The sequence below is a fragment of the Solanum verrucosum genome, unplaced genomic scaffold (genome assembly GCF_900185275.1).
Source record: "Solanum verrucosum unplaced genomic scaffold, falcon-dt-bn FXZP01000287.1, whole genome shotgun sequence".
Taxonomy (NCBI): domain Eukaryota; kingdom Viridiplantae; phylum Streptophyta; class Magnoliopsida; order Solanales; family Solanaceae; genus Solanum; species Solanum verrucosum.
The window spans coordinates 2,772,081-2,787,513 of NW_026020292.1; positions in this window are offsets into that span (position 1 = coordinate 2,772,081).

Here is a 15,433-nt window from a genome sequence, read left to right on the forward strand (position 1 = left end):
ACGTCTCCAACCTCAAACCAACCAATACACAATCATAATACCCAAACAATCATTGTTCTTAACATCTTTATCTCACAATTCAATTTCCCATGAGTTTAAGCTATAAAAATTTTGGTCTTTAGAAATTAGATACTCATCGAGGGATATGTCCAAGCATACAAACCCTCCAACAACACTATAAAAAATGCTAGATTTAGAAATTGTAGATTGTAGATTATCCTTAAGAATGGTAGAATTGGACCCAATGATCCCCACTTTCATCCACACATAAACGATACATGACGTCGATGACAAGATGAAATATTAGATTGTCGGACAACCATAAATACGCATGGTAGCTCTTCTATAAATTCTCATAAGCAAGGTGGTACATGTAGAACCACTAAAATACTTTAACAACTCCAAGACAACTCCAATTATGTCATTCGAAATAACCAAATCTTCCCCCCCCAATCAAGAGAACATCACAGATTTGGTACCCCTGATCCACCACAAAGGATCCACCCATAAAAGTGAAAACACACTAGAGCATAGCTAGTGAATCATACTCACAATACTAACAATCATCATAAACACTCCAACCATTTACCTTATTATAAACCAATACTTTTAAAAATGAAACCTTTCTTAGATACTTAACAATCAATAGTCCTAAACGTATGACTTAACCAGGTGTAAGTCCTTTCAAATGCTCAATACCGGATACAATTGATCATTTCTTACCTTGCCAATTCATACCTTGATAAAATATATCACCACAATTGTAGACTCACAATGAAAAATATGAATTGTAATTTCCACCATATAACACAATACTTTTCTCTATCAGCATTAGCTTGTACCTTGAAGATTTTTATGAATTCATGGATCTCCATTTATCATTGATCGTGTCTCCATCGATCTTATCATATATTTCGCTAACAATCCAATCGTACTCATTACTAGATTCAAAAACAAAACCAAACACTTGTCATCACACTCAAGCTAATGTCTGCACACTCTTTTCTCAAGTCTTTTTTGATAGTTTTTAACCAATCTGACACACTTGTGACACAATTACCATAGCCATAGCAAAACAAATGAAATCACGCGTCTCTAAACCCAATTATCTATTCCTCTAAAGATAACTCTTTTTTCTTAAGAATCAAATAAAATATTCTTGCTCTAGCCTCTCTCTAAAAGTTGTACTATATCCCACCATCTCTTAAAACTTTCCATACAACCACGTTACTCACCAAATATTAGAAAACCAAAACCTTAGATACTCGCAAGTTGTAATTACTATACAAAATTCGCTTAATCAACAATCTCATTATATAGGTGCATCCCATCACAATTCATCGCGGACTCTTATTACCATTACGCTCAGTTAACCCTAACTATCACTTTGAAGCCTACATTTCATCAACATGACACCTCAAACTCAGGTAAACTCATCAAATTCAAAGCACTAACCCAATTTATATGCACTTTCTTACTAAAATACTTTAATTTTCTCCACCCAAGTATACTCATTGGGACCTTCCTTATCCATAAGCTTGTCACTTCGACATCAACCCACTCCTTTATAGCTTAAGATAAAATCACCAGTCTTCATACTACCCTCTTTCTTCTTAACAAAAAAGACAGTTGCACCCCACAGGGAAGCATTAGGACGGATGAAACCTTCATCAAGAAACCCTCGGATTGGAGCTTAAGCTCTCTCAATTCTGACACCACATGAATAGACTCAATAGAGGGAGACTCAACCTCAGCATCCCAACATGAGCCAAGAGTTACAGACTTAGTATTACAATTAATCCCGGTATAATTGGGGGACAACCGAGTCATGCCTCAAATTATACCAAGTCAATCATATCCAGCCTAACCAAATCAATCCAAATCTGAAAATCCATAACCACAACAGGACAACACGATACACATGGGTGACTATGACTAACTCTTAAACTGGGATAGAAACATGGATGGGGGCATCAAGTATATCACAAACCACATCAAATCTCAAGGCAATTAAACTGACCCATATGAATAAGCAAAACAATAGCCATCCGGGCACATACAAGAGTAGCTCTTGTGACTACTGCATCACACCCTCAAACTCGATCTTATCCAAAAAAACATAAAACTGAGTCATGTCCTCTTGACGGGCAACCTCCTCGCCTGACTGCACTACTCCTCTACCTGTATTACCATTTTCTCGGCCTCCACGACCTCGCTGATTTCCTTCTCATTTGCCCAGGTTCTCCATAATTTTAACACTAACTTATGACTTATATTCGATTATTGAACACTGAATTAGATTGCGGGGTTAGTTCGGGTATGATTCGGTGTCCATAATTATGACAAGGAAGATAAAAGAGACAGGGCTGAGATTCTGTCTCGCCCTGTCCCGCCTCTGGCGGCCTCGCCTTGGCGGGAAAAGTCCCGCCCCATTGGCCAAAACGAAAACAAAACCCCTGCCAATAATTTTTCTGGGGTTCTTTTCTTTTCTAAATTCCATAAAGGTTCCCAGCTTTACTTAGCAATTTTAGAATAATCCTCATAGCTACGATAATCATTGTCTAGTCTCTAGTCAATCCCTTCATACACGAACCAATTCATTCTTGTTAATTCAGCACCACAACCCACACATCCCCAAGATACACCCAGACACTTACATGATCCATAGTCAAAATCTTCCTTTCACGATACTCAAGTATTTACAACTTGCATAACTTCAACGACCAGGACAACATATTGTACATATCAAAGTTTAGACACACATTTATTGTGCACATAATCACCTCATCACATTCAAGCAATTACAACTTCACACTCGCAATTAATTCAGGCAACCAGAAATACGCATTCAAAGTTTCCAAGATATAATTCACAAATAAGTCCAAATTCTTAATTAATTATTTCACTCCATGGATGACCATTCCTGATCATCCATGCATTCACACCACCCCTAGGGCCAAATACTAATTGGTCAGTTTCCAATTTGCCTTGCTTGTAGCCCCTCAGTCGTGCCCACAACTTCTAGTTCACTTTGTGAGATACCAACTGGAATCGAGAGATACCAATTGGACTCAACTCATACCACAAGTGACAATAGTAGGTAGTGATCCCCACAAAACTGCAAATTTCAATCATAGAACTTGGTTGAACCCAATTCTTAACTACCTCAATCTTTAACAGATGGTAACCAGACCTTAAATCAATATTAAAGAAAATTGATGCACATTGCAATTGGTCAAAAAAGTCATCTATCTGAGGCAATGGATACTTGTTCTGAATGGTGACCCTATTCAACTGTCGGTAGTCTATACACATCCTCTCTTGCTAGCGATGGTGTTACCACTTTTGTTGCTCTAGTTCGGATCATAGAGTAAAGAAGGAAAGATACCAATTTGTATCACCCAGATACCAATTGGATTCAAGTCATAGCACAAAGGACTAGAAAGAAATGAGTTTTTCCTAAATTCCTATAGCCACTCAAAGAAAAGTACAGACGTCTTTGTACCGTTCAACAAGACTCTACTAGACTCGTTTTGGTACAATGAGATTAACAAACCTAAACTTTGATACCAACTTTGTCACGACCCAGACCGTCGTGATTGGCACCCACACTAATCCTTCGGTGGGAGAACCACTACTACAACTCAAACCAAGCAACTACACCAAAACTAAGGCATTTAAGTACGTGAAAGCAGGAAAATACTAAGGAAAGAAATAGAGTTCCCATAAACTCTAACAAAAGTCTAACATTAATAAACTAAAAATGCGGAAATTCAAATCGTAGAACCTGAAAGTCAATGTACCAACACTCTACTAACGATAAGTCTAAGAACAAAGGGTACAACCCCGAAACTAAATAGCACCTTAAACCAATAGTCTGAGTCCAAAAAAATGGACTTAAACAAGATATATCCATGGCAGCCTGAAAGAACTGGCTCACCCTTGAATCCGGTCACGCTCAATAGTCACCTAGCTGAAGCCTATCAATAGCCACTTGAAGATGTCATGTACACAACAAAGAAAGAGCAAGTGCAGTATCAGTACACAACCACAGTGTACTGGTAAGATCACACGGATATCCCATTAAGTGCAACATACATTAGTCAATACAACAATATAATCACATGTACATATCGAACATATACAATATCATCAACATATACGAACAATGAACAACTTCACGATTCTCACATATCACGGTTATATCAATTCAGAGCAACATACCATTTTCCAATATCAATAACATTAGATATGAACGAACTCATCACAAGTAGATACACAACATAATTCAATGGTCCTCTTACGCAACCCAATGCAATGGTCCTCTCATGGAACCCAAATCCAAACAGTTAGCATACTGGTTCGTGGTATTCGATCCAAGTTAGTATGCCGGAACGTGGCAGCCGATCCTATATTTATGTCGGAACGTGGTAATCGATCCAATGTTTATGCCAGAATGTGGCAACAGATCCCAGTTAGTTATGCCAAAACATGGCAACCGATCCCAGTTAGTGTGCTGGAACGTGGCAGTCGATCCCATATTTATGCCGAAACATGGCAACCGATATAATGTTTATGCCGGAACGTGACAACCGATCCCAGTTAGTTATGCCGGAACGTGGCAACCAATCCCAGTTAGTATGCCGGAACGTGGCAGCCGATTCATTCAACACACCACAATCACAATCACAAATATATCCTCAAGATCATTCAATTAAGTCATGATTTCATGGTAATCATCATTCATCTATCTCTTTTACAACAAGTGTGATCAATAATACAACATTCATATACACACATGTATCATAATGAAGCAAGAACAAATATACATCACACAATCATAGAATCACAACAATCACCTACCTCGAATCCAAGCTTTAATCCCCTAAGGCACTTGAATCTTCCTTTTCTGGATTCTTCCCGCTTGTTCGTGGTCTAAAAACATACAATTAACGCGAGGATCAATAATCAAAGGTCTAATTATCCAGATTATAACAAACTCAATAACCCTAGACCAAACCCAAGATCCTAATGCCCAATTTAGGGTTGTTTCCACCATAAAATCTTTAACAAAACCCTCCCCCATCAATATTTATCCATTCTATTATGTTCTACGGATCGAAAAATGAATTCGGGGAGTGAAAAGCTTACTTTTAGCCTCAAGAATGGTGAAAAATGAGTAGGATTCGCCTGGGATTCGTTCATTAGCTCTAAAAATAGAAAAGTGCATAATGAGGTCGTTTAGGGGTTTATTAACGACTTTAATTCGCGTCGGGCCCGCCACAGCGGCCACAACCCCGCCACAACGGCATTCTCGAGACAAAGAGTTATTTCAAGAATTTTAAAATTCTCATTTGACAACACACCTCTAACCCACGACACTTAGTAAATACCCTTTACGCTAATATCGATTCCGAGAGTTCTATTCGCCCGAATTCAATTTCGTAAAGTCGTATGGATTTCTTAGCGAGTTATCTAACTACTCATGTAATCAAAATCATAAATGATTCACCCAATTGTTACCATATTTTCCTACACCTCAATGACTCCGATTTCGTCCAAATCTGAACTAGGTTGGGATATTTCAAGATACTACGAAAAAGTTTTCCGGCCCCAAATTTTCTCTCGTTGGCTTTTCCATAACGACGGAAGTCAAGTCGTTACCGTAGGCTATGACTATAACAACTAAACCTTTGCCCACAAGGTGTTTGGGGAAAAGTCAGATAAAAATTTGAAAATGTTGTGAATGTTGAAGTAATGCTTCAAACACCGCATTCTATGCAACCAAAAGGTGATTATAAGGATATACCAGTACAAATTAAAACTGAGGGTGCTGAAATTTTGCTAAATCAAGCAAAACAGGAGAACTATGATTCCAAAGAGATATCCAATTCGGATTTGGATGACAACAAAGAGGATCCCCTGCCTCTTATACTAATAATGACGTATACAAATGTCCGAGGAGGGGTGTCATTGCAAATCACATAAGCAGGTGCTAAAGTTACAGTAAACAAGGCGCAAAAGTTGTTTGGTATTTATTCTTATAAAGCCCGACAACAATTAGTTGACAATAAAGTGGTCGACTTACTCTGGGGAAGAAGTTGTTAATAATTCATCACCAACTTAATTATTTACTTAAGATAAATCAAGAAAACTGTAGAATATTCCGGAGTTGTAAAGAATTGAAGGAAGATCTCTAGAATGAGTATTCTAGAGAGAATAGTATAGAAATGTTCTAGAAAGGTAGTTCTAGAAAAAGATAGCTAGGAATATTCTAGAAGAGAGTAGTATGTATCTCTCTAGATTATTCCATCTCCTCTTATAAATCGAGGTGGTCCATTTGAGTTGTAACTAACTAACTAAGCAACAAACCAAGTAAGTAAGAAAGCAAGAGAGCAAACAAGTGTGCTCAAGTAATGAGTGTTGCCGAAGCAAGCAACAAGTTAGTGATCAAGATTGTAAGATCGAAGTGGGTCCTTACTTTGATATAATAAAATTTAAGTTGTGAGAACTTTATTGTGCTCGTCTCCAAACAATAATATTCAACAGAAGTGACCTCTTGATTTTGGATAGAACCAACTTGATGCACAAGCACATATTTATAATTTTTCCATTTGATCCCGGTGATTCTATTCCTCCATCCATTATGTTCAAGAGCGTAGATATACATTTGGATATATCACATTACTTGTCGATTGAACTGTATTCTAGTGTAATTGTTTTTGATGGTACTACAAAAGGTGGAAAATTGTTGGATGAAATACCAGTAGCAAAGTGGGTAGACAAACCGGTCAACGTCCTTGGCTGCCACGACCACTTCCAAAACCATCTTTTAAAGCTTTACTATTGGAATTTCCTAGCCCAACTTGAGCAATCTGTTGAGATGGCAAATGAATTAGACTTTGAGGGGATTGTTATAATTGGTGTTGTTGATTCCAAGATAAATGTTAGTCTTGTCGCTGCAAACTTCAATAGTGAAATGCAGCCTGCTACACTTGTTGCCATGTCACCAGAGTGGAAAGTGTTGAAATTAAGAAGTAATTATAAATAGAAGCTTCAAGTTGTGCACCCTATTGGTTACACATTCTATGGTGTCATTGAGATGGTAGAGTTGGTTGTACGACATATATTACGTCTAGGCTTTTAGTGGCAATGCAGAGATTTGGTGGAGAGCGAGCTTCGAACGTAATTCATCAGTATTTCAAGGAGGATAATTTTAACCTCGATGGGTCCGATCATGTTAAGCAGTATTTCCTGTATCATATTTCAAGTGCTTCTGGGGATTCTTCTGATCCTAGTAGTACTCTTGATGCTATTCTTGTGATCAACGTTCAGAAGCTATGCAAGAATAATGGACTCAATTCTGGAATCATCAAAGCTGCCAACCAAATCACTATATTGTTCATAATGGCTTTCACTTGTAGCAGCCAAGGAATTTATAATACTCCAAGTTACTAGATGAAGTTTCTTGTTCTTTTTGGGGGCAGAAATATTGTTGTGATCCACGATGACTTGACGCGGCAAATATGACTGATCTAGTTGACATTATTGGGTCGAGTAAAATATTGGAGAGTTTTATATGAGATTCAAGCCCAATTAGCTATTGTTAAAAAGGTCTAGGGATTAGAAAGAACGGTTATGCAAATTATGCCGAATCTCTGGCTTTTAGTTATCTCTCATCTCATTTCTCTGTCTAGTATCTCATCTCCTTCTAGTTACCTTCTTCTATGTTAATCTATCTATAATTAGTATGCTATTACTTTGTTGTGTGTATTATACGTTGTAACTTGTATTTAGTGATTAATATATATAATAGTGCTTCTGTTGGAATCGAGTTTGTTTCAGTTTCACTCAAACAACTTTGTATATTTGTCTTTAAGCTTAATCTATCGGTGGTCCCCTAAAGTTGGCACGATGTTTCACTTAGACACCTTAAATGGACGATGTTCATTTTAGACACATCATGTAGGGTCTTGTTGCACTACAAGAAAAAGAGTCTCTAAGGAAGGGAAATCTGGTCCCTGAAAGTTCAAATATGGTCTCAAATGAGCAACTGAGACTAGAAAAACCTGGTCGTCACTCGTCCTAGAAGTTACCGTCGCTACTGGTAAGTAAGGATGAGTTCAAAAATCTTGTCCCTAAATGGTTTTGAGACGGGCCAAAACTCTGGTCGTGAGATCCTTTTAGTGACTATATATCTGGTCTCAATTAGACCATTTATATCATGGAATTCATGTCGTTAAACCTCTTTTGTGACGGTATGCAATGTAGTCCTAATAGAGCTTTAGAGACGAGTGTAACCTGGTCCTAAAATAGCATTAGAGACCATCAAAAATCTGTTCCTAAAATAACTATAATGACCTTAACAAACTGGTCCTAGAGTAGTTTTAAAGATGACAAACAATCTGGTCCTAAAACAACTTTAAAGACGAGAATCATTTCTAGTCCTAGCTTATATATTAGAGACGAGCAACAAGTTTGGTCCTAGATTGACCATTATACACGATCAATAATTGTGGTCTATAACCGACCACCTTCCTAGAGACATTAATATCACAAAAATCTAAATTCATCAACAAATACCAAAATGATTACTACTAAAAATATGGATACAAAAATATCTTATAGTGAAAGGGGGTAGGAAGATATAGATAACAGTGCGATTGATTACGATAAATTGGTTAACATCCCATGATGTTAGTTTCGATATTTGTTTAACAAAAAATCTCGGATAACATCAAAAGTTTTGCAAAACATTCATAGCAAACTAATAATGAGTTAGTGCATCTTCTAAACTTGCATCTTCACTGAAGAATGAACAAAAGTCTGGCAGAAAACTTTAAAATTTCAGTCTTTGTCAAGTGATATCCAGAAACATCAACAAAACCTGCAAGAAATAAGAAAAATCTATTAGAAAACTTTGAGATACATTAGCCAAGAATCCAACATCTATTTTGAAGAACCAGAACTAAATAACATTTGGTAGATAATAGAAACAAATGGAATGAATTAGCATAAAAGATGAGCTAGATTAACATCTCAACAGAAAACGTTAAAACAGAGTAGCTGGCTGCGATATTGTTGCAGCATAGTAGAAAATTTCAAAACAAAATTTGTGTCGTTATGAAGTTAGGTAGAAAATAAAAAACACAGCCAACATAAAAGATATGTACAGTTGCAATGCATCAGTCTCTGAACTCATCTCATCTTGTCTCGTCACCTCACCTCAACTCGTCTCCTCCTCTAACTGACCTTGTTTAAAATAAATTAAGAGTTCAAATGTAACTCCAACTAATGTTTTCAACGTTCTACATTGGAACTACTAGCTTTAGTAATAGGACTGAAAATGGCGGCTCGACGGAATATCTCTAATCTACAAATTGAAACTGAATCAGCAGAATAATTCAGGTGATTCACAAAGGTCATGATTCATACACCAGGTGGACTGTAGTATTTCTGCTGAGTCAGATTCAAATGGACTGAATGAATAACATAAAAGACGAGGTGGAGTATATATATTTTGGCAGAAAACGTTAAAACAGAGTAGCTGGCAGCAATTTTGCAGCAGAGCAGTATTTCTGCTGAGTCAGATTCAAACAGACTGAATGAATAACATAAAAGAAGGCAATGCATCAGTCACTCGCCTAACCTCGTCTTGTCTCGTCGCCTCTCCTGAACTCATCTCCTCCTCTAACCAACTTTGTTTAAAGAAATTAAGAGTTCAAATTTAGCTCTAACTATTCTCTAAGCAATCACTAATTTTGCATATATTTATAGATAACAATCCAACATCTATTTTAAGAAACTACAACTAAACAACATTTGGAAGGAAATAGAAACAAACGGACTGAGTGAATAACATAAAAGACGAGCTGGAGTAACAACATGTGGGCAGAAAATGTTAAAACAGAGCAGCTGGCAGCAATGTTGCAGCAGAGTAAAAAAATAATGTACTATGTTCTAAATGTTGCGCCTTTTTATTTTTATTAGAAGGCAATGCATCAGTCTCTCGCCTCACCTCGTCTTGTCTCGTCGCCTCTCCTCAACTCATCTCCTCCTCTAACCAACTTTGTTTAAAGAAATTAAGAGTTCAAATTTAACTCTAACTATTCTCTAAGCAGTCACTAATTTTGCATATATTTATAGACAACAATCCAACATCTATTTTAAGAAACCACAACTAAACAACATTGGGAAGGAAATAGAAACAAACGAACTGAGTGAATAACATAAAAGACGAGCTGGAGTAACAACATGTGGGCAGAAAATGTCAAAACAAAGCAGCTGGCAGCAATGTTGCAGCATAGTAAAAAGTTGGGTATATTGTTACTAACTTGGTTAGCTGAAAAGATAGTGGTCATTCAGTTGAAAAGGACGATGTTGTAGCTGGTACATGTGATTGATGAGCCACGAAGAGTTCTTTCATTTTCATTACTTCTTTCATCGCATCTTCTAAGGTAGACAAGCGATTGGTCAAGGATTTGTTTTCCTCATTCAAGGATTTGTTCTTTTCATTCAAGGATTTGATATCCTCTTGAGTTGAACGCAGCGCAGATAACAATTCAGCTTTTGAGGAAGTTCCACCTTTCAAGTCTTTTGCCTTTACTCCACCCCCAAATCCAAATACGTGGCTACGAGTTTGAGGTCCACAACATTTTTCAACAATCTCTAAGGTAGGTAGAGATGGATCTACTTGAACCATTTCTTCGAGTTGAGCCTATAAAATATATCAAAGAACATTTTCTATTATAAAACATGACAATTTTAAGCAATTAACATATTTAATTTACAAAACGCACATGTTTTTCAATTGCTTCAGGTTCAACAAGCTTGTTATCTTTCTTACGAGTCTCAAAGAAAATAGTTGCCAAATCTGGTGGATTTCCATCTTTTCCGCCCTTCACATCAAAGTCAAACATGTCAAATAACACACACCTCATAAATATTCCATTTAGAAAACTAATTTTATGATAATACCTTTTGATAAATAATCTCTCGAATAGGCTTGCTACCAATATGATGAAGCATCTTTAACTTTGCTCGATTTGCTGCATTCCTAGTGCTTCTTGCCTGTATTTGTTCACAGTAAGCTTCTAGTGCGAGTACTTAAAAAAACTGGGATCATAGATATAAATATTTTCGAGATGGTCATTTCTTATATGAGAAATTTGGATTCTGAACTTAAAGAAGAAAAACCAATGGTTCTTGGAAGTTGCTTATAAATGGATGATAATTGGTTGATGCAAATGGATACTTAAAACAATTTATTTTCAAATTTGAGTCAGCAATATGAGCTAGTAATAGCAAGATGTAATCAAGAACTGAAATGCTCTATAACACAAACATATTGGTATAGAACAAAAATAAATTAGGCATGCGAAATCTGCACCTTCTTCATATAATTTTCCTGTACTTTAGAACAAAAACTGAATTGTTTACTCACCTTTGCATCCTAAACTCACAAGATAAATGTGGCTTGCCCAGATTCAAGAAAAATAAATTAGGCATGGATTAGCTAGTTGGTGCATCAAGGATACAAACTCAGGTTTTTTTCCAGGTCTATTAGGTGCTAATGAGGGAAATCAAACTGTACAAAAGAGTAGAAAAGCAGACTATTAACTTAATAGGCGTACCTGAAAACTTTCAGAAGCAAAATGTTCCTTTACTAACCATTCCCATTCTTTTTTGTCTACTCCTCTTGGGACATTCTTAAGAGACTGTTGGATAGGCTTGTCCTTCACATATTTTGCATGCAAGTGTCCTCTCCATTTGTTCCATAACTCATTCATCCATCCCAAGATATGATCACGATGATCATTCATATCAACACTCTCAAATTTGTGCTACAACAACTGAAACATGAGTTGAGTTATTATTTTCAAAAAAAGAGAGGCACCATAAGTTGTACATCAGGCGTATATTTGTTACCTCAACGGCTGCCCACATGTGATTCAACTTTTCTTGCTTAATATCATGCCACGATGATACCCCCAAGGGACAAATATTACGATCACGCACAATTTTTCCCAAATGCCTCGAAAAAAGATTGTTATTTGTTCCAACCGTTCGATTATTGTAAAAGGTGACTTTCAACTTTTGTCCAATTTCAAGTGAAGCAACTTGTTTGCACATGTTGCTTCCTCGAACTCTTCTTACCTTTGTAGGACTAGATGACCCTACAACAACATAATTGGATAAAAACTATAGCAATCAAACTAATTAAAATTTAATAACATATTAATTCAAAATATATACCTTTTTCTGTTGTTTGAGAGTGGTTCATAACTTGATCAACAGATGGAGGTAATGAAACATTGGTTTGCATATTCTCTTTCTGAAGAACCAATTTTTTCATGTTTTGCATTTCTTGATTAGAAGACATGTTAGAACTCAATTTTGTGCATTTAGAAGGAGTTTGCATATGCCGATTATCAAAAACAGCACTCTTGTTGAAAGATCCCAATTCATGTTCATCACTTCCCAAAGAGGAGCTCAAAGATCTAGTTCTTTTCTCAAGTCCCTTTCCTGTACCACCTAGACTCACTTAACATGATATAAAAGTTTATCAAAAAAGTTGAAACCACGGTATATTTGTAAAAAATATAATGTTTTTGAAACAATCTTACTTGTTTCAACTTCTTGGGTGTATTTCTTAACTTGATTAGTCAAGGAGATGCAGTATTAATTTGCATATTCTCTTTCTCAGGAGCCATGGAGTTCTTATGCATCATTCGTATTCCTTGACTAGTGGACATGGTAGAGTTTTTAAGTCCTTGGCCATTCCCTGTGAACCTGAAAAAAATAAATCATGCAACCAATAGTTTAGCACAGTATTTTGGAGAGCAAGAAGCTGAAAAAAAAGACTCACCTCGAAGGGCTCCTAAAGACAAGATATTTAAGTACAGTGAGATAGAGCTGCTTTTTGGCATGATATTTAACTTTTTATCATGGAATTTACATATCAGTTCGTGCCATATTGAAGGTAAAAGGGTAGATAAGATTGTACGCATGATAGCATAATTATACATATTAATATCTTATTCCTATATTCTACATCAAACAGAGCACTCAACAATTAATACAAAGAAGAATGAGAAAATTTCTGAAGAGCCTTGTTCAGGTAAAAAAATAGATCAAATATTCGACAATGGACGCAACTTATAGGAATAAAAGAAAATAAGAGAAATAAATGAAAGAGGTGATTTCACCAGTAAACTTAAGAGGATTTGTTGGAAAAGATATTTATTCTCAACACAATTAAAGATTTTGCTATCCCTTAAAGTGAAAAAATACAAAATATCTTACTTGTTTCAATTTCTTTGATGTACTTCTTAACTAGATCACTTGATTGAGGCAATAAATCTTAGATGGCAAACTTCCCTTCTCACCCAAAGATTTAAGCCCTCGTCCTCGACCCTTTCCAATAGCACCAGGCGCAACAAACGTATATCTGATAGTACTCTTCATATTAGAATCAACCTCATTTTCAGTCTTTAATGATTTCATCTTGAACCTGCAAAAAGAGACAGAACGTTAAAAATTAAACTTGAAAATGTCTAATTATGTAATAATAAAAGAAATTGTGTCATCATAATGTTGAATAATGAAATACTAATTCATAAAAGATACTTCACCTCCTTAGTTCTTTTTCTTTTCTTTTGGGAAGGACTTCCTAACTCTACAATATCATCATCCATTTGTTCCACAATCTCAAAGGAATCACGAGGTTGAGTCTTTCTCACTACTTGCCAACCTTTGTTGGAATTATCATTAGCATAAAACACTTGAGATGCTTGATTCGCTAAAATAAATGGCTCATTTGTTTTCAAAAATCTACTTGGATTAACACTCACAAAATCATACTCATCCTTTTTAACTCCTTTTATTTCATCATACACATCGAACCAATTACATCGGAATAAAATCACTCTTCTATCCATGACAAATTGCAACTCAATCACATCTCTTAAAACTCCATAGTAATCAAGGTTCTCACTATCTTCGTCATTCTCACCCAATACAACAACACCACAATTTTGAGTCCTTAACTTGTTATCATAATCTTCTACATGAAACCTATATCCATTAACGACATAACCATTAGAATGCGTTGAATATTTGGTAGGACCGCGTGAAAGTGAGAGTAGATCTTCCATGATCTGACTATCATCTTGTTTGTGCAATTGTGCGACCTATCAACAAGATAATATTTAATATTTTAGAATGAGTATCACAATATTAAAATATCAAATTTTGATATTTATGTATTACTCACCCTATCTTTAAACCATGCAATAAATTGTCGGCTCCATTCTGCATCAGACAAGTGTCGAGCATTCTCATGACTTTGTGCAAACTCTCTATAAAATTGAAGTGAACCATAAGTCTCATCTGAAAAGTGATTAACCTAAAAGAAATAAAAATAATGAGATGATATAAAAGAAATCTCCATACTTGAGATATGGTAAGACTTCATCGCAGTTCTTCAATATGTCTATATGTGCTTGTTCTAGTTCATCTGCTTCAAGCTCACATGGATTTTTAGCTCCTAGAGTTTTTCCAGGTTGACTAAAAATAGATAAACCACCATTCGATTGTTTTAAACCACCATCATAATTTCGTTCAGGACGATTGAATCTTGTGTCAACCTTATGCAAATACCTTGAACATAAAGTCATACATTCATTTGCAATGTAGCCCTCTGCAATACAACCTTCTGGACATGCCCTATTACCAATGAGAGATTTCAAAAAATATAGCCATCGCTCCACGGGATACATCCACCGATATTGAATCGGTCCAGCAATCTTAGCTTCAGTAGCTAAATGAACAGGTAAGTGCACCATGACATCAAAAAAAGAATGAGGGAAGACCTTTTCCAACTTGCAAAGTGTTATGGGTATTTGTGCTTCAATATGCTCCAAGTTTTCAATTCTCAACTCTTTCGATCCAAGCACACTAAAAAATATAGACAATTCAATGAGAGGTTCACACACTTCTTTGGACAACATACCATGAAGTGCAAGAGGGAGTAGATATTGCAAGAGAACATGACAATCATGACTTTTCAATCCAGATATCTTGTGATCTTTCAGGTTCACACATTGAGAAATATTAGATGAAAACCCATCAGGAACCTTTAGATTCTTTAAGAAAAGGCACAATTTGTGCTTATCTTCTGGAGACAATGTGTAGCATGCTTTTGGAACTTCTATTTTCTCCCCCTTTTGGATGGGGTGCAATTCTGGCCTAATGTTCATCTCTTGTAAGTCTAATCGAGTGTTAATTGTGTCCTTGGTCTTTCCTTTGACATTCATAATTGTCCCCATGATATTATCACATATATTTTTTTCAATATGCATAACATCCAAATTATGTCGCAACAAGAGACACTTCCAATATGGAAGTTCAAAAAAGATACTTTTCTTGTTCC